Source organism: Eretmochelys imbricata, chromosome 1, assembly GCF_965152235.1.
Source record: "Eretmochelys imbricata isolate rEreImb1 chromosome 1, rEreImb1.hap1, whole genome shotgun sequence".
Taxonomy (NCBI): domain Eukaryota; kingdom Metazoa; phylum Chordata; order Testudines; family Cheloniidae; genus Eretmochelys; species Eretmochelys imbricata.
Genome location: NC_135572.1, coordinates 311,783,518 through 311,810,255, shown reverse-complemented (window position 1 = coordinate 311,810,255; position 26,738 = coordinate 311,783,518). Strand labels below are relative to the sequence as shown.

General features: G+C 40.1%; 1 protein-coding gene across 2 annotated transcripts in view; it reads right to left on the bottom strand.

Moving 5' to 3' along the window:
• Nucleotides 1-1,138: 1,138 nt before the first annotated feature.
• Nucleotides 1,139-26,738, bottom strand: part of MDFIC (MyoD family inhibitor domain containing) — a 176,837-nt gene continuing 151,237 nt past the window's right edge. For both annotated transcript variants that reach the window (XM_077834251.1, XM_077834253.1), the window contains 3 exons: nt 19,908-19,982; nt 6,780-7,554; nt 1,139-1,863 (listed from right to left, as the gene is read on the bottom strand). The gene's annotated coding sequence lies outside the window, so the exon portion shown is untranslated. The remainder of the gene's footprint in view (nt 1,864-6,779; nt 7,555-19,907; nt 19,983-26,738) is intronic.

The window sequence follows — 26,738 nt, the reverse complement described above, 5'->3', positions numbered from 1 at the left end:
TAAAAGCATTATCAGACATCAGGAAGAAGGTCCTGTGGTGAGAACAAAGAAGGTGTTGGGAGGAGGCCATGGGGAAGTAGCCCAGGGAGTTGTAGCTGTCACACAGCTGTTACAGGAGCCACTGTAGACAGCTGCAATCCAGAGGTACATGGGCTGGAACCCAGAGTAGAGGGCAGGCCCGGGTTCCCCCGATCCCTCCATTCCCCCAGCTCCCTACTTGATACCACAGGAGTTGACCTGGACTGTGGGTTCCACCAGAGGGAAAGGTCTCTGGCCTGTTCCCTGATCCACTAGGTGGATCAGCAGAGACTGCAGAGATTATTCTTCTTCCTTTCCCCATGCTGGCCAGTGATGAGGCTAACTGAGTGAATGGCAGATTTGAGCCACAATCGTGGCCAAACTGAGGGCTGCCATGAACCTCTGAGGTGAGAAAATCTGCCAATAAACAAAGGATCCACCAAGGCAGAGAAGGAACTTTGTCACAATATACATAATCGATTATATATATAAAAATAAATGGTTTAATAATCATATTACTATCTTATTGTTTACAGTCTATAGGCTTGTGTCTTAATGTAAATATATCCTGGGAGAAAGAGTGTTCTAGTGATTTGAGGAATGGACAGGGAGCCAGGAACTTATGGATTCTAAATCCATCTCAGACGTACTCTATGGTCTTAGGTAAGCCCGTGATTGTTTTTGCCTCAAATTCATCGTTTGCAATATAAAGATAATACATCCTGGACTGTTGTAAGGATTAATTAGATAGTATGTGCACAATGTTTTCAATATGCAAAGTGCAAAATATATATCAGGCTATATGTACAGTAGTTATAAATTCTGTTGAAATATCAGAAAGATACTGAAAGAAATTGCATTGTGTTACAGACTCACGTTGTCTGGGATTAATGTGGTAGTGGTTATGAGGAAGTGGGTTATGGTCCTGAGCCAAAGCCCATTCAAATTATTGGCAATCTTTCCATGAATTTGAATGGGCTTCAGATCAGGCCTTACACGAGCCTATTTAAACTTCTAGCTGATGGCACAGCAAACAGTGATGGTGATAACATGCAGCCCAAACATTACCTACTATCCTCAATATGTGGCCCTGATAGTGAGATTAATACAGAGACAAACGTCAGAGAAGAACATATTCCATTTTACTATCAGCCTACCACATACATAACAGATAAATATCCTCCCCTTCATGCTGGACCTAGAGCCAAGGGTGCCAGTGCATCCTTGAAGCCAGCGACCACTTAAAACAGCTTTTGCCAAATCAATTTTTTTGTACAGCTTTGTATGCAGACCACTTTTAATAGCCTGGGGAGAGTTAGGGATTGTGTTTTAGAGTATACAAGTGATTTCCAAAAGACAGTTGAAATGTAAAAATTCTAGAGTCTGACTACATCCTTTCTCCCCCTCCCCACAACATGCATGCACACACGCACCATCTACTTTCACTGACATTTCTTCATTACTCTGAAAAAGCTCAGGCTCTCTTGAGAGACTGTGCAAAGTAGTATTCCTCTTTTTAATGGAGGCTCCTTACTTATATCTCCACAAATGATCTGCAGAAGCCTGTACTGAATCAGAAGGTATAATTTCCGATCTTAAGGTGCAGGAGCAATGTTAATAAGGGCCTCTTGTGAAGATTTTTACAGTCCTTGGAGCTCTACCTCATTCTTTCTGATGGCCTCCACTTGTCGGGATTTCAAGGACAACATTAGAACATCTGTTTGGCATTGGATGGTGGAAGCAGGGGAACAGATAATGTCCAGTAGTCCATACTGTTCAATAGAAATCGAGAGAAAATGCCCCCAACTCTAAGAGCTGGTGCCTTTTTATTGAATCCTAAGATATCTGTAGGAGACACAAGCATTTTATAATTAGAGAATGTTCAAAGCAAATACTGAAACATGTCACTATGACATTAGATCATATAAAGTTCATGAGGATTCCACAGAGCTAATATGATATATTAGGGCTAATTCAAACAAGAACAATCAGCTGGGTCCCCTTGAAATCTTAATACTTGAACACCGGAAAGAAATTGGTCTAGAACTCATTCTTTTCCTTGCTGAATTCTATAAACTGTAACCTCTGTACATGCATAATACAGTAAAAGTTTTGTTATCTGGAATGTTGAGGGAAAGGGGGGTGCCGGTAAGTAAAAAAATTCCAGTTTACTAAGAGGGAGGGAGTTTGGGTGTGGGAGGGGGCTCAAGGCTGGAGGTTGGGGCATGGGAGGGGGTGTGAGGCACAGGCTCTGGGAGGGAGTTTGGGTGCGGGAGGGGGTGCGGGTGCCGGATCTGGGCGGGGCTCACCTCAGGTGGCTTCCCGCAAGTGGCGACATGTCCCTGATGCTCCTAGGAGCAGGCGCGGCTAGGCAGCTCTCTGCGCTGCCCCCACCCGGCCCTGAGCACTAGCTTCACAGCTCCCATTGTCCCATTGGATAAGCATAAAGAAGACTTAATGCAAGCATGTTTTAATTGAAAAATGAAGGTGACATGATTAGACTCATAGGCCATCCTCAATAAAATCATAATACACGTTTGCCACGTGTTCAGTGTTTCTACTGTAAACTCCTTTCTCCCCCTCCCCCCACAGAATACAAACGAGTTTTTTAAAGTACTACTTGATCATAGTCTGGCATCACTTTTTTCAAATTAAATTTGTAGAAAAATCCTCTTAGCTATTTTAAACTAATAGCATAGAAAGAAGGGGGGGGGAATTACAAGTGCATGGTTTAGCATTTTTTTATTTTCCTTTTCTTCAGTTGGTGTGATTCTGCAAGGGAAGCACTGTCTAATGGGTTGAGTTTAGGACTGGGAGCCGGGAATTATTGAGTTTTAATCCTAGCTCTTACACTGACTCATTGTGTGATCTTTCTCAAGTCACTAATCTCTCTGCCTCAGTTTTGCAATCTGCAGTGGTGTGATAATAGTTACTATTGGAGGTGCTCAGATATCATGGATATCCACAGTGTGGTATGAGAACCCACAGCTGTTGGCTACAGGCCCCTTGCTGCACTGTGACTTTGCAGAAGAGAGTCATAGTGTGCACATCTTAAATTAATACCACCTCAGGCTACATTAATTCTCCACAGACTTTTCTCACGGCTCAGCTGCATTTGCTGCAGGGAGCATAGTGCTTAGTGTGATCCTGCTCCGACCCCTGGGCCAGCCCACATATTTTGCAGAGGGAAAAAATGATTAAACAGGGCACAAGGGAGAGCCCCACTTAGCTACCATCCCCCTGTACATGGATCCGCCATGATTTTCTATTTGATTTTATCCTCTCCCCACCACTAAGTGGAAGGAAGCCTAGGCACCACTGTTTTTATTAAAGACAAAGAAAAATTTTTACACAGCAGACCTCTATGTGCTTCAAAAGTTCTACTATTATTTCTTAGGAAAACATGCGTTCTAGGTAGTCAGAGACACGTGCCAGCTTCACATTTTCCCCGGGGCTGCTCAATCCCTGCTCAGCCCCAGGCCCCACCCCAACTGCACCCCTTCCCCCCACCCCCAAACACAGCCCCACCTCTTCCCACCCCCATTATGCCCCTGCTTTGTCTCTTTTTGCCCCCTCCCCCAAGCGCCCCATCCCCGCTCTTTCCCCTCCCCTGAGCGATCTTCCTGCACACTGCAGAACAGCTGTTCCACGGCATGTAGGAGGCACTGGGAGGGAGGGGAAGGAGTTGATTTGTAGGGGCCACAGGTGGGCAAGAGTGGGGGGAGAGGAAGGGAGCTTGGCTGCTGGTGGGTGCTAAGCACCTGCTAATTTTTTTCTGTGACACCAAGGTGATGGGTGCAGTATAAGAACCAAAATGCCTCTATAATTTATATCATTAAATTTATCCAAAGATCTAGCCACACAATAGCATCTTCTGAACCACTGTAGAGAGAAATGCACATTGTAGAAGTCATTCTGAATATGTATTTTTAAAATTCCCCAAATGTGATGTATTTATGTATCAGCCCAAAATGACTTAAAAAGAGCTGTTGGCCCAAAGTCTTCAAACAGAGACACTTGTGTGGACCCTTGAACTCACATGGAGTCTCTTCATGGGGTCCACAGTAACAGAATGGGAGTTTAGGTGACTTCTAGAACACATGCATTTGTAATACTGGGGTACTTCTTTTTTTCAGTTCTTACATTTCAAAGAATCTCCACTCATCACTTCTTGTCTGTCTGCCCTCCAAAGAATCTCCCACTGTTGACATGAGAGTCTTTTCTACTGCAGTTCCTGTCATCTGGAACTGCCTTCCAGTACCTTCCACTTTATCAGTTCTCCATCTCATTCCCAAGTTCATCTGAAAACAGTTTTTTCCTCCCCTGCCTTCTATTATATTCTCTCCTTGTTGTGCACACTATCTAACAACTCTATTAGAATTATTCTGCAAAGCTTTGGGAATATAAACGCTGCAAAAGTGCAATGTTTTATAAAAACCTAACACACAATGAAAGGAAAGAAAAGACATGTTAAATAAAGGCCTATCACAAAACTGAAAGTGAAAAGGCCTGAAATGGCCTGGAATGTTGCCACAGAAAATATGCTACAAAAGTGGTCATTTCTCTACAGGAGACTGAAAGAACTTGAGCCTAAAAATCCTCAGAGATTATCTTTCAGTGTGTGTAGACAATAAAAAAGTGCTATTTCTGAATTTTATTGCCAGTTGGCCCAGTTCTACTTGTGTAACTATTTGCAACACTTTGTATTAACATACACATTCCTTCTTTTCAAATCAGTCATGCATACAACATTAACTGTAATTTTGAACTCCAAGGTATATGAAATTATCTATAATATAGATATTAATTATATAGATATAATCTATATAATCTATAATTATTAATCTATATATGATCTATAATATATAATTATTAATTATATAGATATAATCTATATAATCTATAATCTATATAATCTATATAATCTATAATTATATAGATATAATCTATATAATCTATAATCTCTAGCTGCCACTCAATGTTGCATGAGTTTGACCATATCTGGGTTATTGTCCAGGACTGACATGCTAATGAGTTATATTCAGATTAGTTTTCTAAAATATCAGGTTGTTTTCCATTTTTTAAAATAATTATTAAAATTGCCTTAACTATTAAATCCTGCTCTTCATTTAGTTCTGCCACAGTACAGCATCCTGCATTGCTGAAAGCTGTGTTCAGTGCCATTGCATGTAGGTATATGTACTAAAACATTTCATGAAATGGGGGAAATGGCTGCCAATTCCTAAAAGAAATCCCTCACATGGCTTTACACTAGCAAACACACCTCTCTACCCTCACAAAAAAAGCACAACCAACTTCTAGTCCATCAAATTCAGAATCTTAATGTGTCGCTGTATGGCTAACTGGTGGGCTCCCTCAATTATGAGAGCAGCTCAGTGGGGATGTTGACAAAACTTTAAAATACTATATTCCTCAAAACCATGCTGAATGGGTGGAATCACTTTGGAAAATGGGTTGAGTATATTCTACTACGTAAGGCCCCAAATTCAGCTCCTGTTCTTAAAATTAAGCATCAAGGCCCTACATCAAGGCCCTAAAATCCTCATTTGGGGCATAAGTGAAAAATATATACTACCATGTAGTATTGTGTAATTAATCACTATTTGAGAAAGTTTAAACCAAATCAGAAGGTCAGAGTTGCAAACGTTGAACTACAAAGTCATGGGACAGCCTTTGCCCATTTCAGCTCTTAGAGAGGAATACATACATTGTACTAAAGATATATCACTTCAGTTGCCCCATTTTTGATCAAGTCACTGACTGGCACAATCTGATACAGCAGATCATAGGGACATTTTGAAAAAAAAAATCTACTTGATTTTTATTTTATTGTTTTAACTTACACACTAAAAAAGGAAAGAAACATTTTCAAAAATAATATTTTATTGAGTAACATAAGCTGGCAGAAATGTATGGGTTGGGCATGTTGTACTTTCCAATATTTTAACAGTAAAAAGGACATTTAATGTATCGATTCTCACTTTCTAGAAATCAGGCAGCATCTCCATCCCCATCCCCCCATTTTGATGGACCTACATTTGTCCCAATACATTTTTCCTATCTGAAATACATATAGTTAGATTAGTTCTAAAACTTTCCTGTCTCTCTGTCCCAGGATTACATGTTTTACATATCAACACAAAAATAGCCAATATTTGGTTTTAATTTTCAGCAAAAAATTGTCAGTGTAGATTGCATTATCTGCTTGCGCAGAACCTCAATATTAATTTAAAGGTAATATGTGACACCTTTTTGATCCTGGCTTAGTATCACCATCATTACCTTAAAGTGAATGAGTTAAGAGTAATTTTTGCTCAATTAGCCACAAGTAGTACCACTCAGATTAACAAATTGATCAGAAATGAACCTCAGGAACCTAATTCAGAGCAATTTATTTTACAGTTTATAGCTGAATGTTTCAAAGGAATAAAGTAATATCTAGTAGGAGCCAGCAGAGGGTGCTTCCTTTTTAGGGTTGGAATGGAAGTGAATCTCAAACAGTAAAAAGAACTTTGTATGTTTTTTGTATACTGAATAGTGCCCGTGCCCCTGTTGTATATGCCACACATTTTTATATGAAATGTCGGTGTTTCAAACACAATGTAATTATATCGTTTTAAATTGCATGTATGTTTTAAAAGGCAATCCTATACTAACATATATGTCAGTGGTTTGTGGTTTAAAGTTTCCATAGCAGACATTTTTTTTCTTTTTTAAAGGAAGCAATTTCCTGCACTTACTAATTTCAGGTACACATCACATAGGCAATCTTTTCACTGCAGCACTCTGAGAAGCGGTACGGAGTGTCAAAGACATCCTTGAAACTGCTATTTGCCTTTGAACATGTTTTCAGTTTTCCTCAGGAATTCTCCATAATGAATGTAACATTTTTCCTGACTTTACAGCACCATCAGGGATGCTTAGACCAGATGGCTGAGTAAACGCAACAGCAAAAAAAAAAAAAAAAAAAAGTCACTATCCATTATGCTCCAAAACAGCCTTTTCACTAGTCCGTAATGGGCTATGTAGATAAATACTGTGATCTAAAATTTCCCAGTATGCACCAGTATTGTCCCAGAATTCCTTCCCTAGGGAAAAGCAATATCTGTAATTAAAAAAAAGAAAGGCTTTTTGTTGAGCGACCGAACTTGAAACTTGCCTTGCAGTGCTAGTCCTGCCAGTCTGTTTCCCAGCTTTGAGAGCAGTGCACTGATTGGAATCACAGTCCTCAGCAGAGCACACCACTAGCGCTAGAAAGGATTAGAGTTCTGAGCCATCAAGGTTTTTCTTTCCCCATTATTTTTATGTTGCACAGCTTGCTTAAATTAAATATTTGGAAGATTACATATTGTTAAAAATGTTGCAAGCAAACATATTCAGCAGTGAAGACATTCTTACACCTGAGAACACTTATCTTGAAAAGGTAGCACATTTTCTTGGAAAGCAGCCATTCCTGGCAGCAGATCTCAGCACTCAGTAGGAAATCCATGTCTTTGAGTTCTGAACTAGCCCATACTGGAATTAAAACACAACACTGACAGTCAGAAATAGTTGTTCTTGGTGGGTAAGTGTTTTATAACTGCATGGGGATATAAGAGCCGAGCTTCAAGTTTAAATCCTTTTTTAGAAAATACTGTGATTAACTGCATGACTTCACTCATTGTTAAGGTAACAGATGGAAGTGCCTCAGTGAAATATTTCCTTTTTATTTACAAACAATAGAACGTCTTTTTAACTGATAGGAATTAAAACATTACACCAGCATTGGTTCCACAAGCTTAAATTCTTTCATGCTACCACATACATCTTTCATGGAAAGTCGACATCTTTAACATTTTTATGCTGCCTGAATTTACCGTCCATAACTTTTTTGTGATTCCTGTTCAGATGTGTTTGCTTTTTTAGAAAGAATTATGTACCTAAAGTATAATGAGCTAATTAACTAAAGAACAAAAGGTGCTTTGTTATTTGTGAGACATTGTTTCCTGACATAAGCAACACATTCTGTATTTTTAAAGGCAATCTGTATCGCTGATTTTGATGTCAGAAATCCGATATCATTTTGTATAGTGCCACAAAAGACCAGATAAGCCAATTGTCATTTTAATGTTTTAAGAACTCTCTCTCTGTATATTCTGAATTTTTAGAGGTTTATAAAAGAGATACAGTTTGCTCAATTGCGGGATTTGTAAGAAAAAAATTACTTTTACTTGTTTTGAATGGCAACAGCATTGAGCGATGGACAAAAATGATAATAAGAGACAGATGTTACACAAACAAAATAAGACTGGGATTTCATTAAATATTAATTCTATTAATTCATAGTAAAATCTTTACTTATTGTAGTGCATTAAAAATGATGTTCTCTTTATTCTAAATCATTTCTCTACAGACAGCCGGAGTGCAACTTGTCTATGCATGTGAAGATCTCTTAGTTTGCTAGAAATGCCTCAAGCACAAAGAGCAGTAAAATAACAAAAAAAAAAGACATTCTAGATGTAAATCTTACCACACATAACAAAATATATTAAAATAATGATTTATAATATGGTTACAGGTGTACTTTGGAGAACACATTTGCATCTACCAAATAACAACAACATAAAGCCTTTCATCAAAGGACTTCAAGATATTTAAAAAATAGTATTTAATTAAGCCTCACAACATTTCTGTGAATAACACGTGTAACTACTATTACATCCACTTTGCAAATGGGTAAATGGAGGCAGAGACAAGGGTAAATCCACATCATCTGCAATAAGCCGAAGTAAGAGTCACAATCCAAAATCCAAGGTTCCTGCAGCCCCTAAATAACAGTTGTGAGGATTGGTGGAGCAATTTCAGCTGCTCGTCCCGTAGCTGGCCCCCAGTCCACCTTTCACATATTCCTTCACAGGCCTATGCCTTCATCCCCTGTCCAACCCCTGTGTGGTACAAAGGACCTTGCACTGGCCCTCCATGCTATAGGTGAATTAAATCCTAACTGACTTGGCACTTTACCACACAGCAGAGCAAGAAAAAGAACTGGAGATCTTGCTCCCAGTCCTCTGCTCTCACAATAAATGTCTTACCAGCGTCTCCTCCCACATCCTGAAGGCTGTAGAACACCTCTACTTTCCACTTATGGCTGTCTCACCTCTAGATTGCATGAGGAGATACTCCTATAAGAACTGCAATATTCCAAAGCATAAGCCATCAGTCATCTATACGGAGCCTGCATATTTTCAAACATACAATTTTCCTGTGCTAACCTGGCTATCAGCACTAATGAAGGCTGAGGAGCCAGGTGACTCCTCTGTTTTTTCTCCCCACACCTCAGAGAGTGCATGCTGTCCCAGTATGCTGACAGATGTAATGGGTTACAGGCATACAGACACTTTGGTCATTAACTACATCACAGACATCCAGCAGCAGGGTAAAAAACACAGCCTTCTATCGTTTTTTATCCATTTTAGTATAAATCCCAACATAAATAAATAAATAAATAAATACAATTTGAGCCAAAGGAGGATTTCCCTTACTCAGCAAGAATCTCATGTTCTTTCTGTGAGCAATTACTTGTAGCAATATGATTGCACACACTGAGCCAGTAACTTCCTTTAAGAAAGTTTTCCCCTTAGCATCTGAGGTTCACAGATGTTCCTATCCAAAGGCCAGGTGCCAATCTTCATACCCATATATAGATATATGGGTCCTTATTGTGAATAGAATCCAGAACAGTTAGAAGAACACAAGCTGGACTTTTATCCAGCTGCCCACTAGAAGGTGTCATGACCCATGCACACTGAGCTAGTACTTTGCACTGCAATACATAAAGACATTTAGAAGTTAAGGGTGAAATCTGTGAGAAACCCTTATTACAAAATCCATATTGTTTCTGGTTTCATGTTTCATCACAAACTCAAATCTCAGACCATGGATCATCAACTAAAAGCAACCTTTGCTGCTGCCTGCGCCTAAGGCTTCCAGGCCATAGTCTAGTCCCCAGGAGCAACCTAGTATAGCTCTGAATTATGCCTACTGCACCAGTCCCAAGCAGCCCATCGGTCAGTTGGGGATCACTGGAGCACAAGGTCATTCAGGCCATGCCTCCAGACTTGTGTGTCCAGGAATCACTCTCCTACCGATAATTTAACTGTGTTGCTCCCAAAGTCACATCAACAATAGGAAGTCTGAGAAGACTTCTGTATGATAGGCAGATTCTCCTTGTAGCAGGAATTACAGATAGCACTTATATATCAATAATAGCACCTGCAGATAACAAGAAAGTCTATCATGAAAAAGCCCTCTTGAAATACAACGATTTGCTGTACAAGATCCATTTGAACTAATGTACTTGCAACGGATCTCTTGCCCAGCCATGAGTTATATCCTCTTGAAATCACCTAATTTGAATTGGAACTGCATTTTCTTCTAGACATGGAGGAGATGTGCAGCCTTTCAATAAAGGAAGAGGCTGAGACCTGCAAATTCTGCACATCCCAAAGATTAAAGGGATAAGCAAAGCACAGCTCTGTGGGACCCCAGATCCTTCCTGAGGATGATGTTCTCCAGGCATTCAGCAGATAGAACTGCAGAGAAATAAATTATCTAAGTGTTTGCGGTGACCCCCATCACCAAGATATCAAGGTGCCAGATTTTTTCTGTAAATAACTGATCACAGTAAAAGACTATGTTACAAAATTCAAAAGACACCTGGACACTTGGAAAGGTTCAAAAATATCACAGATTGTTTTCAGTTATCTTTCTTGGCAATTCTATTATTCCTGTCCTGAGCTAATTGCTGAAAACACAAAGATGTAAGCGTCATGGCTGGGTAAGAGAGCCGCTGCCAATACATTAGTTCAAGTGGTTCTTGTACAACAAGTCATTGTATTTCAAGAGATTTTTTTTTTATGATAGACTTTCTTGTTCTCTGCGGGTGCTATTATTGGTATATACATGCTATCCTGCTACATGAGGAATCAGCCTATCATACAGAAGTCTTCTCCGATTTGCTGTTATTGATATGACCTTGTGAGAAATGCTGTTAAATTGTTAAGGCCTTTCTCAGAGTACAATCCACCTACGAAATGCAAAAATAATCAGTAATCTATTACTTTATAAGTCACCAGTCACATGTAACATTACATTCCCATTCCACTAATAAGTACTTCATAAGAAAATGGGTCTGATTCTCCATTCACTTACACTAGTATAAATCAGGAGCTGCTCCATTCCAGTAAATGGAGTTACACTCGTGTAAATCTACTCTAAGAAAGAGAACAGTTCCAGTAACTTTAATAACCTTGATTAAGGATCTGTCAGCATTTGCATTGTAAATCTCTATTTAGAGTATGTGAAAGTCTGAATTGTCCTAGAAGCAAAATGACCTGAAAGATTAACACAATGGCTCACACTCCCCAGGCAGACAAATAGCTACCAGGTTGTTAAACCTATCATACAGGTTTTTGTTAAATTAAAGGGGTTGCAACAGAATAAAGTTAAGGTGTATTGAATGGTAGCAATAATAAAAATAAATTTGCTCTTTAAAGTGGCATCTAATTCCTGATCGACAGCAACTTCACATAGTTTAGCAGTGACTGATCAATAACAGGCTATTCATTTTAATAGAGAAATCAACATTGATTCTAACCCACTTAATGAGGTGCTTAGTCCTACATCTAATAGAAGTTTAATCTATGTTGCAACTGCTTGAAAAAGAAATGCAATGGCATTATAATTTGATTTGACAGTCAGGACTGCAGTGTAAGATCATTAGCACTTCACAGGTTATACCCCGAAGTAAATCTCACAAGAAGTTCACATAAATAAGGACAGATTTACACAATTATGTAGTTATGACTATCACGGACTTTCTAACCATAAGTGGAATTCTTCTCAATTTGCTATTCATTTGACTTTGATGTGCATAAAACCCGCAATCCAACACAAAACAAGTCAACTGATTTTCCCTTTTTACTTATTTGGTTTCAGGACATTTATATTTCAGGTGGAGGTGTGTGACCCCAGACAGTTTCATCTAAGAGAATTTTTGCTTGTAAAAGAACTCTGAAAAGTTTAATTTGTTCCACTTAGGTTTGCATTTTTGCCCCTTATTTGAATGGAATGCTACGAAAGAATTACAAGGAGCTATATAAAAGTTAATTGTGGCAAATACAAGTCAAGACCAAAGACTCGTTTCTGGAAAGAAAATAAAATGCTGAGAATAATGAGAACAAAAATTTAGATAACCCCTGTGGTGGCGACAGCAAAGTTTTGGAACCTTTAAAGAGGAAAAAATGCAAAGATCAGGGAGCTCTCTACTTTGTAAGCTCTTCACAGGTATTTGAAAATGAACAATTCTAAAAATGTTATTGAAGCACACACTCCCTGATCAAACACACTAACTTGTCAAATTTCTCACCTCTGTGGAACCACTGACATCACTGTTTGGTTTTTATCTGATAGGGAGCAATGAAGAATTGGGAATGCATTAGTCTATGAGATTATAAATAACTCTACATCAAAGGCCTATGCCCACGAAACCTTTTTTTAAAGGATTTTACTTTTCATATTTTGTATTGTGTGGGTTAAGTATTGAAAAGTTAGAATAAACACAACTTATTATTTGTCCCTGGACAGAGGTTCTAATGTCATAAAATGCTCTCGGGTTTCTCTTGACATACAATGCTTTGTTGTACAAGAACCATTTGAACTAATGTATTGGCACAGTGGTCTTCAGTGTCGCTGATATTTAATGCCACTGATTTGGATAAATCTTCCAGACCGAGCAGAGCACAGCTGGCAACTCAGGTGCCTAGCCTCAGAAAACAGAAGTCACTGACCAGTCTCAGCAATTTGCTGGCTACTCGTGGCAAAGCTCGTTTACATTAATCTGAATGCAGGGAATAACTCTGGGTTTAATTTTAAAACGTAAAAAGGGTCGCTTGTTTGGGTGGGTGGAGGGGCAGCAGCCACAGCAAAACTTCAGAGGAGGATCATTATCAACTATTTTCTCGGCAAAAGTAAGTAAATATTTTACTAAAAAATTACACAGAAAAGTCAATTGTTATCTGAAGAGTTGTTGTGCCAAATTTGGAGACTAAATTCAATCTGCGAAGTATGAAATAGAGGACTTTTACTCCTGCCATAGGACCCAATGCAACCTTTACTATGGAGTCACGACTTATATCTCCATAATGTGGTTTCTGCTATCCAAGAATCTCAGTGAGCTTTAGAAACATGGGTGTGGTGGATGAGGATTTGGAGAGTTTGTTCTGGGGGTTGGCACCATCCACCACAAAGCCTATCTTTCCAGGGCTCCCTTCAAGCAGCCAGATGATTATGATGGTCCTGCTGACCTTAGAGTCTATGTACATTGCCATCTACCCAGATATTATTTGGTATATCTGTGGAGTTGGCAGGGATGGTGCTGCATTACCTCCAAAACAAAGCAGAACCCCTTCCACACAAAGCTCTAGCAAAGATGGGCATTTTGTAGTACTGCTCCCAGCCCCCATTTCTGCATGAAGAGAGGGAGACCTACCACGGAGGAGCCTTCAGGACTACAATCAAAACAATCTTGACAAATTAGAGAGTTGGTCTGAAATCAACAGGGTGAAATTTGGTAAGAACCATAGACCCCGACGCCGTGGGTGCTCCGGGGCTGGAGAACCCACGGGGAAAAATTACTGCACCCACAGGCATCCAAGCTCCCCTCCCCACCCCCCCCCACCTCACCTCACCTCCTCCTCTGCCTCCTCCCCTGAGCGCACTGCGTCCCCGCTTCACCCGCTAGTTCCCAGCGCTTGCTGCCGTGAAACAGCTATTTTGCAGCGTAACAAGCTCCGGGAGGGAGGGGGGAGGAGCAGGAACGTGGCACGCTCGGGGAGGAGGCGGGGAAGAGGTGGGGACAGGGCAGGGATTTGGGGAAGGAGTCCAATGGGGCAGGGAGGGGGCGGAGTTGGGGCGGGGACTTTGGGAAAGGGGTTGGAATGGGAGTGGGGTAGGGGTGGAGTCGGGGCGGGGCCAGGGGCGGGGGGGGTCGAGTACCCACCAGCGCCAGCAGAAGTTGGCACCTATGATAAGAACAAATGCAAAGTACTACTCTTAGGAAAGAAAAATCAAATGCACAACTACAAAATAAACTGGCTAGGCAGTAGTACTGCTAAAAAGGCTGTGGGGATTATAGTGGATCACAAATTGAATAGGAGTCAACTGTGTGATGCAGCTGTGGAAAAGGCTAATAATGTTCTGGGGTGTATTAAGAGAAATGTTGGACGTAAGACATGGCAGGTAATTGTCCCACTCTAACCAGCACTTGTGAGGCTTCAGCTGGAGTAATGTGTCCAGTTCTGGGCATCACAATTTAAAAAAGATGAGGACAAATTAGAGTCCAGAGGAGAACAGAAAAAATGATAAAAGGTTTAGAAAACCTGACCTATAAGTAGGGCCCCACCAAATTCATGGCCGTGAAAAATGCATCATGGACCTTGAAATCTGGTCTCCCCTGTGAAATCTGATCTTTTCTGTGCTTTTACCCTATCCAGATTTCACAGGGGAGACTAGTGTTTCCCAAATTGGGGGTCCTGACCCAAAAGGAAGTTGCAGGGGGGTCACAAGGTTATTTTAGGGGGATAGTGGTATTGCCACCCTTATTTCTGTGCTGCCTTCAGAGCTGGGCAGCTGAAGCGTGGCAGCTTTGGCCGGGCGCCCAGCTCTGAAGACAAAGCCCCGCCAGCAGCAGCGTAGAAGGGAGGCAATACCATACGGTGCCATCCTTACTTCTGCGCTGCTGCTGGTGGCAGCTCTGCCTTCAGAGCTGGGCTCCCAGCCAGCAGCTGCCGCTCACCAGCTCTGAAGACATTGCCACTGCCTGCTGCAGTGCAGAAGTAAGGGTAGCAGTACCATAACTCCCTTGTGGGTCAGGACCCCGACAATTACAACACTGTGACATTTCAGATTTAAATAGCTGAAATCATGATATTTACTATTTTAAAAATCCTATGACTGTAGAATTGACCAAAATGGACTGTGAATTTGGAAGGGCCCTACCTATGAGGAAAGGTTAAAAAAAAAATGGGCATGTTTAATCTTGAGAAAAAATGACTGACGGGGAACCTGATAGACTTCAAGTATGTTAAGGGCTGTCATAAAGAGGATAATGATCAATTGTTCTCCATGTCCACTGAAGACAGGACAAGAAATAATCAGCTTAATCTGCAGCAAGGGCAATTCAGATTAGATATTAGGAAAAATTTTCTAACTATAAAAATAATTATATAATTATAATTATAATCTGGAATAGGCTTTCCAGAGATGTTGTGGAATCTTTGGAGGTTTTTAAGAAAGGTTAGATAAACACCCAGCAGGGATGGTCTAGGAACATGTGGTCCTGCCTCAGTGCATAGGACTGGACTAGTTGCCCTCTTGAGGTCCCTTCGAGACATATATTCTAGATCTTTGACAACCAAAATTTGGATGCTTGCCCAAAACTCCCCCAAAATTGGACTGTAATCTCATGAGAAGTGGTTTTATCAAGTTACTTCTGGCATTATTATTTTTATTGTATAGTGTTAGTGAGATATTGAGATGAGGTTTTTGCCCTAATCTGTTTACAGTCCATGCATGAAAGATAGAGGTAGGAAAAATTAGAAGTAATGTGTTTGAACAATAAAGTTTTGTAAGCATATGTTAGCTGGAAATTTACAAAAACAACTAAACTAATGTGTAAACGCTTCTCGGGGTCAAGAGAGGAGTACAGCATGATAATGTATACGCCTTTTGAAGAAACGTGTTTCTGAAGGACTTGAAAGTGGTGGGAGATAAGGCATGGTGGACCTGATCAGGGAGAGTATTTCAGGTATTGGAGGCTGCGGAGAAGAAGCTCCAGAGATTAATGTGGGACCACACTGGGTTAAACTATTGGCCTGTACCTACACGATACCCTGATTTGGTGGTCCTAGAAATCGAAAGGAGAATCTCAACTTTCATTTAAAAAAGGAATTTACTAATTTCTTTGCTTGAGAAGGTAGCCTAGAAAACACTGACCCAGGCAAACAAATTGCTAGAGATTAATACCTGTTGCTGATTTCTCCTAAAGATCACAGTTTATTTATGCAAAAAGAAAAGGAGTACTTGTGGCACCTTAGAGACTAACCAGTTTATTTGAGCATGAGCTTTCGTGAGCTACAGCTCACTTCATCAGATACATACCGTGGAAACTGCAGCAGACTTTATATATACACAGAGAATATGAAACAATACCTCCTCCCACCCCACTGTCCTGCTGGTAATAGCTTATCTAAAGTAATCGTCAGGTTAGGCCATTTCCAGCACAAATCCAGGTTTTCTCACCCTCCACCCCCCCACACAAATTCACTCTCCTGCTGGTGATAGCCCATCCAAAGTGACAACTCTTTACACAATGTGCATGATAATGAAGTTAGGCCATTTCCTGCACAAATGGCCTAACTTCATTATCATGCACATTGTGTAAAGAGTTGTCACTTTGGATGGGCTATCACCAGCAGGAGAGTGAATTTGTGTGGGGGGGTGGAGGGTGAGAAAACCTGGATTTGTGCTGGAAATGGCCTAACCTGACGATTACTTTAGATAAGCTATTACCAGCAGGACAGTGGGGTGGGAGGAGGTATTGTTTCATATTCTCTGTGTATATATAAAGTCTGCTGCAGTTTCCACGGTATGTATCTGATGAAGTGAGCTGTAGCTCACGAAAGCTCATGCTCAAATAAACTGGTTAGTCTCTAAGGTGCCACAAGTACTCCTTTTCTTTTTGCGAATACAGACTAACACGGCTGTTACTCTGAAACCAGTTTATTTATGGTTTTTCCTATAATTGCCTAGGACTAGCTTTTAAGTCCACTGAAACTATTTCCAGAGGTCCCCGTTGTTATTGTTCATATTGATGGGATCATGGTGGACAGGAGTTAATTGTGCTGGAGAGATTCAATGAGGGAGCAAAAAAATTGTTTTCCAGAACCACCCAAAAATCCTCCAATCAGAAACATTTTAAAGAGTAGCTCCTTTCTCAATAGCATGTTATTTCTGCTTTAGTTGCAGCCAGAACCCTGAAGTGAAGAGGTACAGAACAATGTAAATAATTTTTAAAAATTATTGAAACTTAAACCTCCAAAACATTTGGTTTGAGTTCAGTTCTCGATGTGTCTGAGGTTAGCAGAAAGTTACATTTCTTTTCTGAATCAGTTCACAGTTCCCTGCTGGAGTGTGAAGTCATATGTTTTTCCACAGCATAAGTAAAGCATAAACAGTTGAAATCAAAGCTTCTTCACAGTGAGCCTGAATCTTGATGTGGATGGATCATTTCTAAGGGTGAGACTTCATAATTCTGCCAATTCAGTCTTTGAGTTCTCTGCCAAAGATTCCAATTAATGCCAAAAGTGATAATTTTTTTGAGATGTGGACACCATCCAATAGGACCACCAATTTATTTCACACAGATTACCAAATAGCCATCAAATATTAAAGATATTCAGTCAGCTGGTAAATATTAGCCTGGGATGGTTTCAAACAAGTGACCCAGAAATTGAAAGTCTCCATATCCAATTACAATTCTTTTCAGCTATACAGTTTAAAAAAAAACAACGGCAACAAACAACAAAAACAAAAAAAAAATTTTAATACTGTAAATTGCTGGGGAAAACCTGTTGTCCTTTAGCATAACTACCATGCCTGAAACATAAAATCATCTTTCAATGCCATCCTAGAGTATTCTTACTGGATAAAAGAAAAGGAGTACTTGTGGCACCTTAGAGACTAACCAATTTATTTGAGGATGAGCTTTCGTGAGCTACAGCTCACTTCATCGGATGCATACTGTCAAATAAATTGGTTAGTCTCTAAGGTGCCACAAGTACTCCCTTTCTTTTTGCGAATACAGACTAACATGGCTGTTACTCTGAAACCTGTCATTATGCAACTTACTGGATAAGAGATTAAGCTTGCCTTGAGAAAGCGTATTTATTAAGAGACCCAATTCTGCATTCTTTGTGTACTCTCCAACTCCCACTGACATCAGTGAAACTTTGGGGGCAAGCAGAGAGTGTAGGATTGAACCCTTAATAGCTATATATTGCCTGGTTTAAAATACTCTAGGCCAAATTCTGTCCTTTGCAGATGTAGCCCTTGCAGAGTTCCCAAGCAATGGAAAGTTCATCAGGCAGTGTGTGTTCTGCATGTGCAGAATCAGGTCTTTCACTTCACATACAGAAATATTTGTAACCTGTGCCTTTTTCAGAATATTAAAGGGAGAAATAAAGTAAATGAAAACAGGATTACTTTTTTTTTTTTTTGCTATAAAACTCACTAAAATAAGCTTGATGGTGAATTAAATTATACAAAGTTTTTACTCATTACAGTTTGTGTGTGTGTTTGTTACAAAGTAATTTCTCGGATGTATTTCCCCAGGCCTGCCAACGGGGCGGGGGAAAGGAGGCGGCAAAGGGGGAAAATTGCCCAGTGGCCCGGATGATTTAAAAGGGCCTGGGGCCCTCCGTCTGCAGCCGCTGCTCGGTGCACTCCTAGGCGCACGCGATGCGGTACTGGCGGCGGCGTAGGCAGCCGGGCGGGCAGGTGGAAGCCCTGGCCGAGCCAGAAGAGCGCACCCAGCATCAGAGCCGGCAGGTCACTGGGCGCCAGCAGCACAGCCGGCAGCAACTCACTGGGCACCAACCAGCGCAGCCGCAGCGCTGCCCAAATATCAGGTGGACCACACGCATGCACCAGCCACCACATGGGGTCCAGCGACGCCACACCAGGCAAACAACAGCGTGGGTCCCGGCTCCAGCCTGCCCTGCATGATGGGCTGTGGCAGTGGCTCCCTGCCCCGCCCCCTGCTGCGCACCTGTCCACCACACACACCACCCCCTGCTGTATTTGGTGCCATGCCGCAGCACCATCTGATGGGTGAACGGCAGAAGTGCAGCACTTCTCAAGCAGATGATATATTTTGGAGTGAGGGTCAGCAAAATAGCCCAAGCCCAGAATAGCACAAGTCGCGTTGCAACTGCTAAAAAAACACCCAAACTGCTGGTTAAAAATAGCCCATCCCTTTCTAGGGGCTCATTGACTGTTCTGCCCTGGGGCCCGGAAATGCTGTCCGCAGGCCTGTATTTCCCAAAAAGCATGCTAAAAATAAAGGACTCATTCACTCTGAGATCCACTGGATGCTTCAATGTTAACACTAAATCACATGCTACTACTTAAATGTTTTTTAAAATGCAAAACTCTATATTTTTGAGGCAAAACTATATTATTAATTAAAGGGACAAGATTCAGAAAAGCTAGGCAAGAGAGGTGGGTGGACATTAACATTCCTCCCGATTAAATCCTCAGGTTAAATCCAGAGGGAGAGAGGCAGCGGGGATGTAGAATATGCTCCCCACTGCACCAGCGTTTCTGAAATGAACTGCTGAAAGGGAAGTGGAGAATCAGCACAGTCCCTGGCCAGGCCTCCTTCCAGTGCTTATGGCGCCATAACACACTGCAGTGGTTACACCAGAGGGCACCAGAGTGACTAACCTAACATGAACGTTTCCAACTCACATGAAAAATATAGCTCAAAGATCAGAGAAAGACACAAAAATCATCACATTTGTTTATGATGGAAACAGGAACAACTGCAATACAGACAGTGGTGATGCACTTACTTATGCCCAGGCTGAATTTGGTCTATTACATAGCACTGAATGACTAACAAATAAACTACTAATAAAAATACTTAGCACTCTTAGACACATTACATCTTTTAAAAACTCCATTGTATACATTTTTATTGTACAATCTTCACAACATCCCGTTAAGGTCACTTGAACTTCCTGACTTCAAAGGAATGAAATTACACTCACCTGATTAAAGCTAAGGACCACACGTCAATCTTTGCAGGATCTGGGGGCTCAATCCTACAAGGTGCTGAGCACATCCTGTGAAGACAGTAGTAGTTAAGGAGTTTCAGCACCTCATAGGAGGCACTCAGCACTTTCAAACATCAGGTCCTTAGTTTGTTAATTTCAAGAAACTGTGGAGTAAAATCTGGCCCCTTTAAAGTCAATGGGAGTTTTGCCATTAACTTCAGTGAGGCCAAAATTTAAACCCTAATTTATTTACCAGCCTTTACTGTCTGCAGTCAGTATAAGGAATGTTCTAGTCAGTTCTTCAACCCATGACATCAAATGCTTCCTCAAAGCTCCTTTTATCAAGCATACTCACTTTTAAAGGAAAAGTTTCCATACATGGCTAGGTAATAGAAATAAAGAGCATTATATTTAAAGTTAAATTTAAATAGACATTTTAAGAAAATGTTCAAAATGGGGTTGGTTCACTCAGACCACTACCCAAGCCATCGACAGCAATTAGCATTCTTCTCAGATTATTTTACATGTCTTTTGAGGTTTTCATGGACACTACCATTCTGAATTATCTGAACTTGTCATTTTTCAACCTAGCTTCTTTTTCTGAAATACTAGGGGAACTAATTGCTCAGAGCTGTTACAAATGAAACTGAGATAGCACATCCCTTGGAAACCATAAGTACTGTTTGCACATCTCTGTCTGAAAACTACTTTCTACATGCAATGAATGTCCTTAGTTCATAAAATAATTTGCCACAGGCATTAATTTTTTGATGAATCACAGGGTCTCCAGTATCTTTTCAATATTTCCTCAGTAATTCAGTCTGACCATCCACAGAAACTAAAATAATTCTTAATTATTATAAGACTTCTTAAAATGCTTTCTAGTATTTTTACAGTTTCTATAATTCAAGCTTGAGAGTTATTTATTTTTTATACCCTACTTTGAGGCATCACACATTCAGCATAATATGGTACACTACATGAAACTATTTAAATATTGCTTTCAACTTTTTGGAGCCTTTTGTTTTACCAGACTTCTGTGTTACTTCACTGTGCAATTTACTGAAGACTAGTAATTATCAGGACATGTGGTAGGCGGTTATCACAAGTAACATCATCCTACCCACTCTGTGATCAAGACACAATAGGGCAAACGGTACAATTAAAGGCATATTCTGTGGTGCATAACAATAGAAGCCTTGTGACATGGCAAGATTAAGAAAAGGCTCAAACATCTTTAAAACTACTCATTACCACCAGTTAAAATGTGCATGTCTGACCTTTATGATAATCAGTAGTATTCCACTTGTGCACTATACAGCTAAATAAGCTTTAGTTTAGACACAGATTTCCTTATGGTGACCTCCAGTTAACTTGACTGATCTCAGAGCTGATGCAGACAATGAATCAACCCATCAGTGGTCATAATGATAGGCCATCATCTTATCTACCAATTTATGTTGACAGGCATGAAACGGTACTGAAGATTTTCCCGCACAGCACAGTAGTATGTAAATGTTGACTGCGACATATATCAGATTAACAAGGTTGCAAAGTTGCTGAGAAACCCGTTCCCTGAGGTGCAGATTCCCCCTGTGGTGCGATTATATCATAAGGTATATCAAAGATAATTGCTTAGTTTATTATCCTGTTGTCTTTTATGTCAGTCCATAATTGTGAATTCAGAAGTCCCTTGATCTTGGTCTTCCAGTTCCCTTATGGACCTCCCATTAACCCTATTCATTTTAATTAGAATGTATTACTATTTTTACTATTAAAGTGTAGGATTTTAAAACTAAATAGATGTCTCCAGATGACATACAACTTCCTGATATAACTCCAGAAGCAGAGAGATCTATATGATATTCAACCACCATTGAAAAGGACTCCTGACAGTTCTTTCAACCCTTCTCTTCTCTTCCACCATTGCTGAAACCTAGACCTCAAGATTCAGAACACTATAACCAGAGTGGCTATAATTCTTGATTAAAGGGTAACTAAAAGTACAATGATTTCTAGAGTAAAGCCAGATAATCACACTCACATCCTTTCCTATAGGACAGTCCTACCAGGAAATTACAAGCTACTTGTGTCACAGATGTCATTGCCTTGATGGTACTAAAATATTATGGTATATTTTGCTTAGCTCTTACACTGCATTTTGATAGAACAATTTAACATGCACCAATAAAACATAATGTGAAACCTAAAGTTCCCAGAAATAGTTAAAAACTATGGCCTGGCTAGTACAGATAAGTAGTCATTCATAATTCCTCCTCATGTATACAATATTAATCTGTATGTACCTAGAAAATCTGGCTACTTCCTATACTTCAAAGTCATTGCCTTTGCTACGAGACCTAGAAAGTGCTTCAGGATTCATTATGACATGTGGAATATATATGCAATAAGGCATGACAGGGAATGTGGTTATCATAAGATAATCACACCCCTGGGTCATTACAAAGCATGAGGTGCAGTCGAGCACCTCTCATTCCCCCTGGGGTGTGATTATATCATGATAAGCATACTTCATGCAGTTACCTTATTGCTTTTATAAAAAGTCTTTGTTGGGGAGAAAAACTATTTTTTTGCTTAAGGATTATAAAGTTGGCAGTTTACAATATTGAACAGTAGTTCAAGTAGCTAAACTTGATCATTTATGTGTATTAATCTATTCCCTTAGAATGGACAGCTGCCAAAGCCAATCAGAATTCATCAATCCAAGCAGGTTTCCATTATTTAGCATGTGTTCAAATGATTCATCCTGGAAAGAACTTATGTATATTCCAGAGACCCCAAAGTCTAGTGACACACTGCTGGACACATTTCTTTAAAAAACCTAAGTAACAGTTTAAAAAATGTTTTTAAAAGTTATACTTCAAGCAAAATGTAGGCTAAAGTAATTGGAAGAAATTCCATCCTACCCTGCAAGAAGAAATCATAACTCCTTTTCACCCCAGTTAGGTGCCTTCCACAAATTCAGGGTGACAATTTAATTTAGGGTCCTACATAAACTACAAAATCCCACTGCTGTCATTCAGGTTGTAGCCTAAGGGGGTCTAATGCGATCGTTTGGATTTACAAACACCTGTCTTGGATTATGCCATATGTTCTTAGTGGCTCCAGGGGTGTATGCTCTGTCCAGTATTCTGTTCATCTAGTGCTGTAAGCAGGCATAACAGCACACAGTATCTTAGGGGTTCGCATAATATGAAGGCCACATTCTGATTTCAGATACATTCAGTAGGGGGGAGAGGATGCCCATGTTAGGGTAGAATTTGGCTTCGCACTGTTTATATATATGGGTACCACTTTTTGCCTAACATGAGCAAGACACAAATTAAAGTGTTGAATTTAAATAGGTCCTCGTCATGATGTACTTCCAGATTTAAGAGGCAGGGACAGGAACACTGTCACTGTGCTGGATGAAAAGAGAAGAATGCCACCAACCTGCTATCTTCAGCAGCCTCCACGCAGGGGAGTTATAGTGCAACACACTAGTGCGTGCTGCAGTTCGCACCCTTATAGTCCGAACTTCAGGGCTGTTCAGAAAGATCCTTAGTGATCATGTAATTAAAGACTATATCACCATGGACAGCGGGGAAGGCCCCGGCCATGCTCCACCCTTAGATCCCCGCTCCTGCTTCCTGTTCTGCATGGGGCTCCAGCCCCACTCTGTGATGGCCCTGGCTGGGAGGTATGCGCCACCTGCACTCCTGGCATTCTGGGGTTGGGGAGGGGATGTTGGGTCCACAAGCCATCAGCACTGTAGACTGTCATAGTTCCATGTTCCACTGGAGTCCAGGGAAGGCTGAAGGGCCAGGAAGCATTGTGGAGATCAATAGGAACATAGAAATTGCTCTACTGGATCAGGCCTGTCATCTGTCTAGTCCAGTATCCTGACTCTGATCGTAACCAACACCAAATGCTTCAGAGAAAATTGCAAGAAACCCCATAGTAGGCAGATATGGGATAATCTGTCCCCATCACAGTCTTATGTTAATTCCAAAGAGTTAGAGGTAAATTTCAATGTTTATTTATTTTTAGGATTAACTAGTATTACTCTGGATATACTTGTTATCCATATAAGTTCCCAGCCCTTTTTGGAACCTCACTAATTTCATGACCTCAATGATATCAGGTGGCAATAAGTTCCATGGTCCAATCAGTATATGTGAAAAAGTATTTCCTTTTATAACTCTTTTTAATTTTCCACTTTTCTGTTTAATGGAATGTCCTCTTGTTCTTGTGTTACGAGAACAGAACCTCCCAATCTACCTTTTATAGACCATTAACTATTTTATATATTTTTATCGGGTGCCTTCTTATTCATCTTCTCTCTAAGGGAAAGAATCCCAGTCTCTCACTATATGAGAGTTTTATTATGTCCCTAATCTTTCTCAACACCTTTCTCTGAACCTCCTCTTATTCTGCAATATCCTTTTTGAAAAGGGGTGACTAGGATGGTACATGGGATTCTAGATGAGGCCACACCGCTAATTTACATAATGGCATTATAATATTTTTCCATTTTATTCTCAATCTCATTTCTTATCAATGCTAACTTCTTGTTTGCTTTGTTGGCAGCAGCTCAGCAAAGGTCTTCATTGAGCTGTCAACAATGATGTCCAAGTCCCTTTCATGAATTCATATAGTTACTTTAGAACCCTGCAAGGCATATGAACAATTCAAGTTCTTCACTCCAACATGCGTTACTTTGCATTTATCAGCAATGAACGGCAATTATGATGCCCAATCACCTAAATTAGATAGGTCCCTCTCACAGTCTTCTCTGGACTTGACTAACCTAAATAAAGTTCTGTCGTCTGCAACTTTTGCTACCTCAGCAAACAGATCCCTTTCCAGATTGTTATTAAATGTATAAAACAATGCCAGACCTAATACAAAACCATGAAGCACCCCACTGTTAACTTTTTCCCCATGATAAAAATTAACCATTTATTCCTACTCTGTTTCTTGCATCTTAGCCATGACAACATTTTGCCTCCCACCCCACAACTGTTTCATTTTCTCTCACTAAGTGAGAGCCAGCAATCAGGTCAGCTTCTAATTGAGCTGGTTCAGCTTTTTAATGTCTCCCTCCAGGCCTGACACCTTCTACTGCAGGTGTAGTAGGGCAGGGCTGTTGTTAACACCTTCTTGGCTAGCTGGGTTTTGTATACTCCACCTCAGGGTCCCAAGAAGTAAGAGGTCTGAAGGCATGCACAGGATTCCTATTCCCTGTGTAGTGAGATGATCTGGCCCCAAATTAGGAACAAAATGCATATAGTAGTTCTGACAGTCTCAATTTCTCTACATGCTCAGAGCTCAGATTTGCTCTCAGTTACAGCTTGCATAAATCATAATTATTCTGGATTGACACCAGTGTATCAAAGTAGAACTGGGCCTTTGAATGCAATTTAGAGTTTTCTAGTGTGAATAATAAAAGTAATTATGTTTCTCTTATCTCAAAACACAAGGTTGCTGACATATTAAAAATATTCTTAAATTGGAGTAGAATTGTAATGGTGAAAAAACTGTCTGATATACAAATCACCATCACCTTAACATCACTAAAGAAGATATTTTCACTTAACTTTGTATCAGTTGTTTCAAACTTCATATGTTCCTGCTATATTGTTAAAGTTTAAACAAATAAGAAAGCTGGACTGGACAGCCAACATCAAAACAGTTTCATTTTAGTTGAGTTGTTAGAGAATAGATATAGTAAGGTAAATCATGGAAATGAAACAATACTATCCTGCTAGCATTAAATTCAATAAAAGCAAATTCACACCTCTGCCCTGAGATTTGCTCTGTGAAGCATCTAGTATGATTATTGGAAGCACAAAGAAGCCAGAAAAGCTACTGTAACTGCTAAGGCTAATTTGCTATAGTTTCAGATAAACTGATAATATGAATCTTCTTAATCCAACTCAGTACCAGTCCAATCCAGCATTCCTTACACACTCACCACTCCTTAAGTCAATGAGAGTTTCACCTGAATGGTGAGTAAGGGCAGGACCGGCTCTAGGCACCAGCAAAGAAAGCACATGCTTGGGGCCGCACATTTCAAGGGGCGGCATTCCAGCCTTTTTTTTTTCTCAGAGCTTGGGGTGGCAAAAAACCTAGAGTCAGCCCTGAGTAAGGGTTTGGCCCTCTAAGAGGACCGTTTTATTTTCTGAATAGAGATATTGACACAAACATATAAACAAATGTTATGTACACTAACAGACATATAATTATAAAACATAATAGTTTTTATTTAACAGAACTATTGAAATGTTTACTTGCTGGAAATTTTAAAGGCAAAACCTGCAAAATAAAAGGAGTTAGACTTTTCTTTTTACAGGGATTTACCATACTCATCAACTTCTATAGTTCACATTAGCATCCAGTGACATTGCTTTGTCTGTATATATTTCTAGCTGTCAACAGAATGTCCTGAGGCAATCGCATCCTGATTCTATAGCTATCTTTTATTCTTTTATAATACACAAGGGTCTAATTTTCCATCAGCAAAGCATGAAATCATGTAAGAATGCCACATAACCAGCATGTGCAAACAAGTAGCACTTTTTCAACGCATAAAAATGCTTCATAAAATAACAAATAAATTAAATCTTCTTGTTCAAGTAAAGTGCTCGCAAACTGGGACTCTCTATAGAAATTAGAGCACTGTGTACAGAAGTGACAATGTCACACAATTCATCTAAACATGTGCACCACCTTATAGTATTATTGTATGTGATCAAATCATTTTACCCTGGCTGATGGTGGAGCTCTCTATTTCCTAGCCAAGTAACCTAGTTGCAAACACTG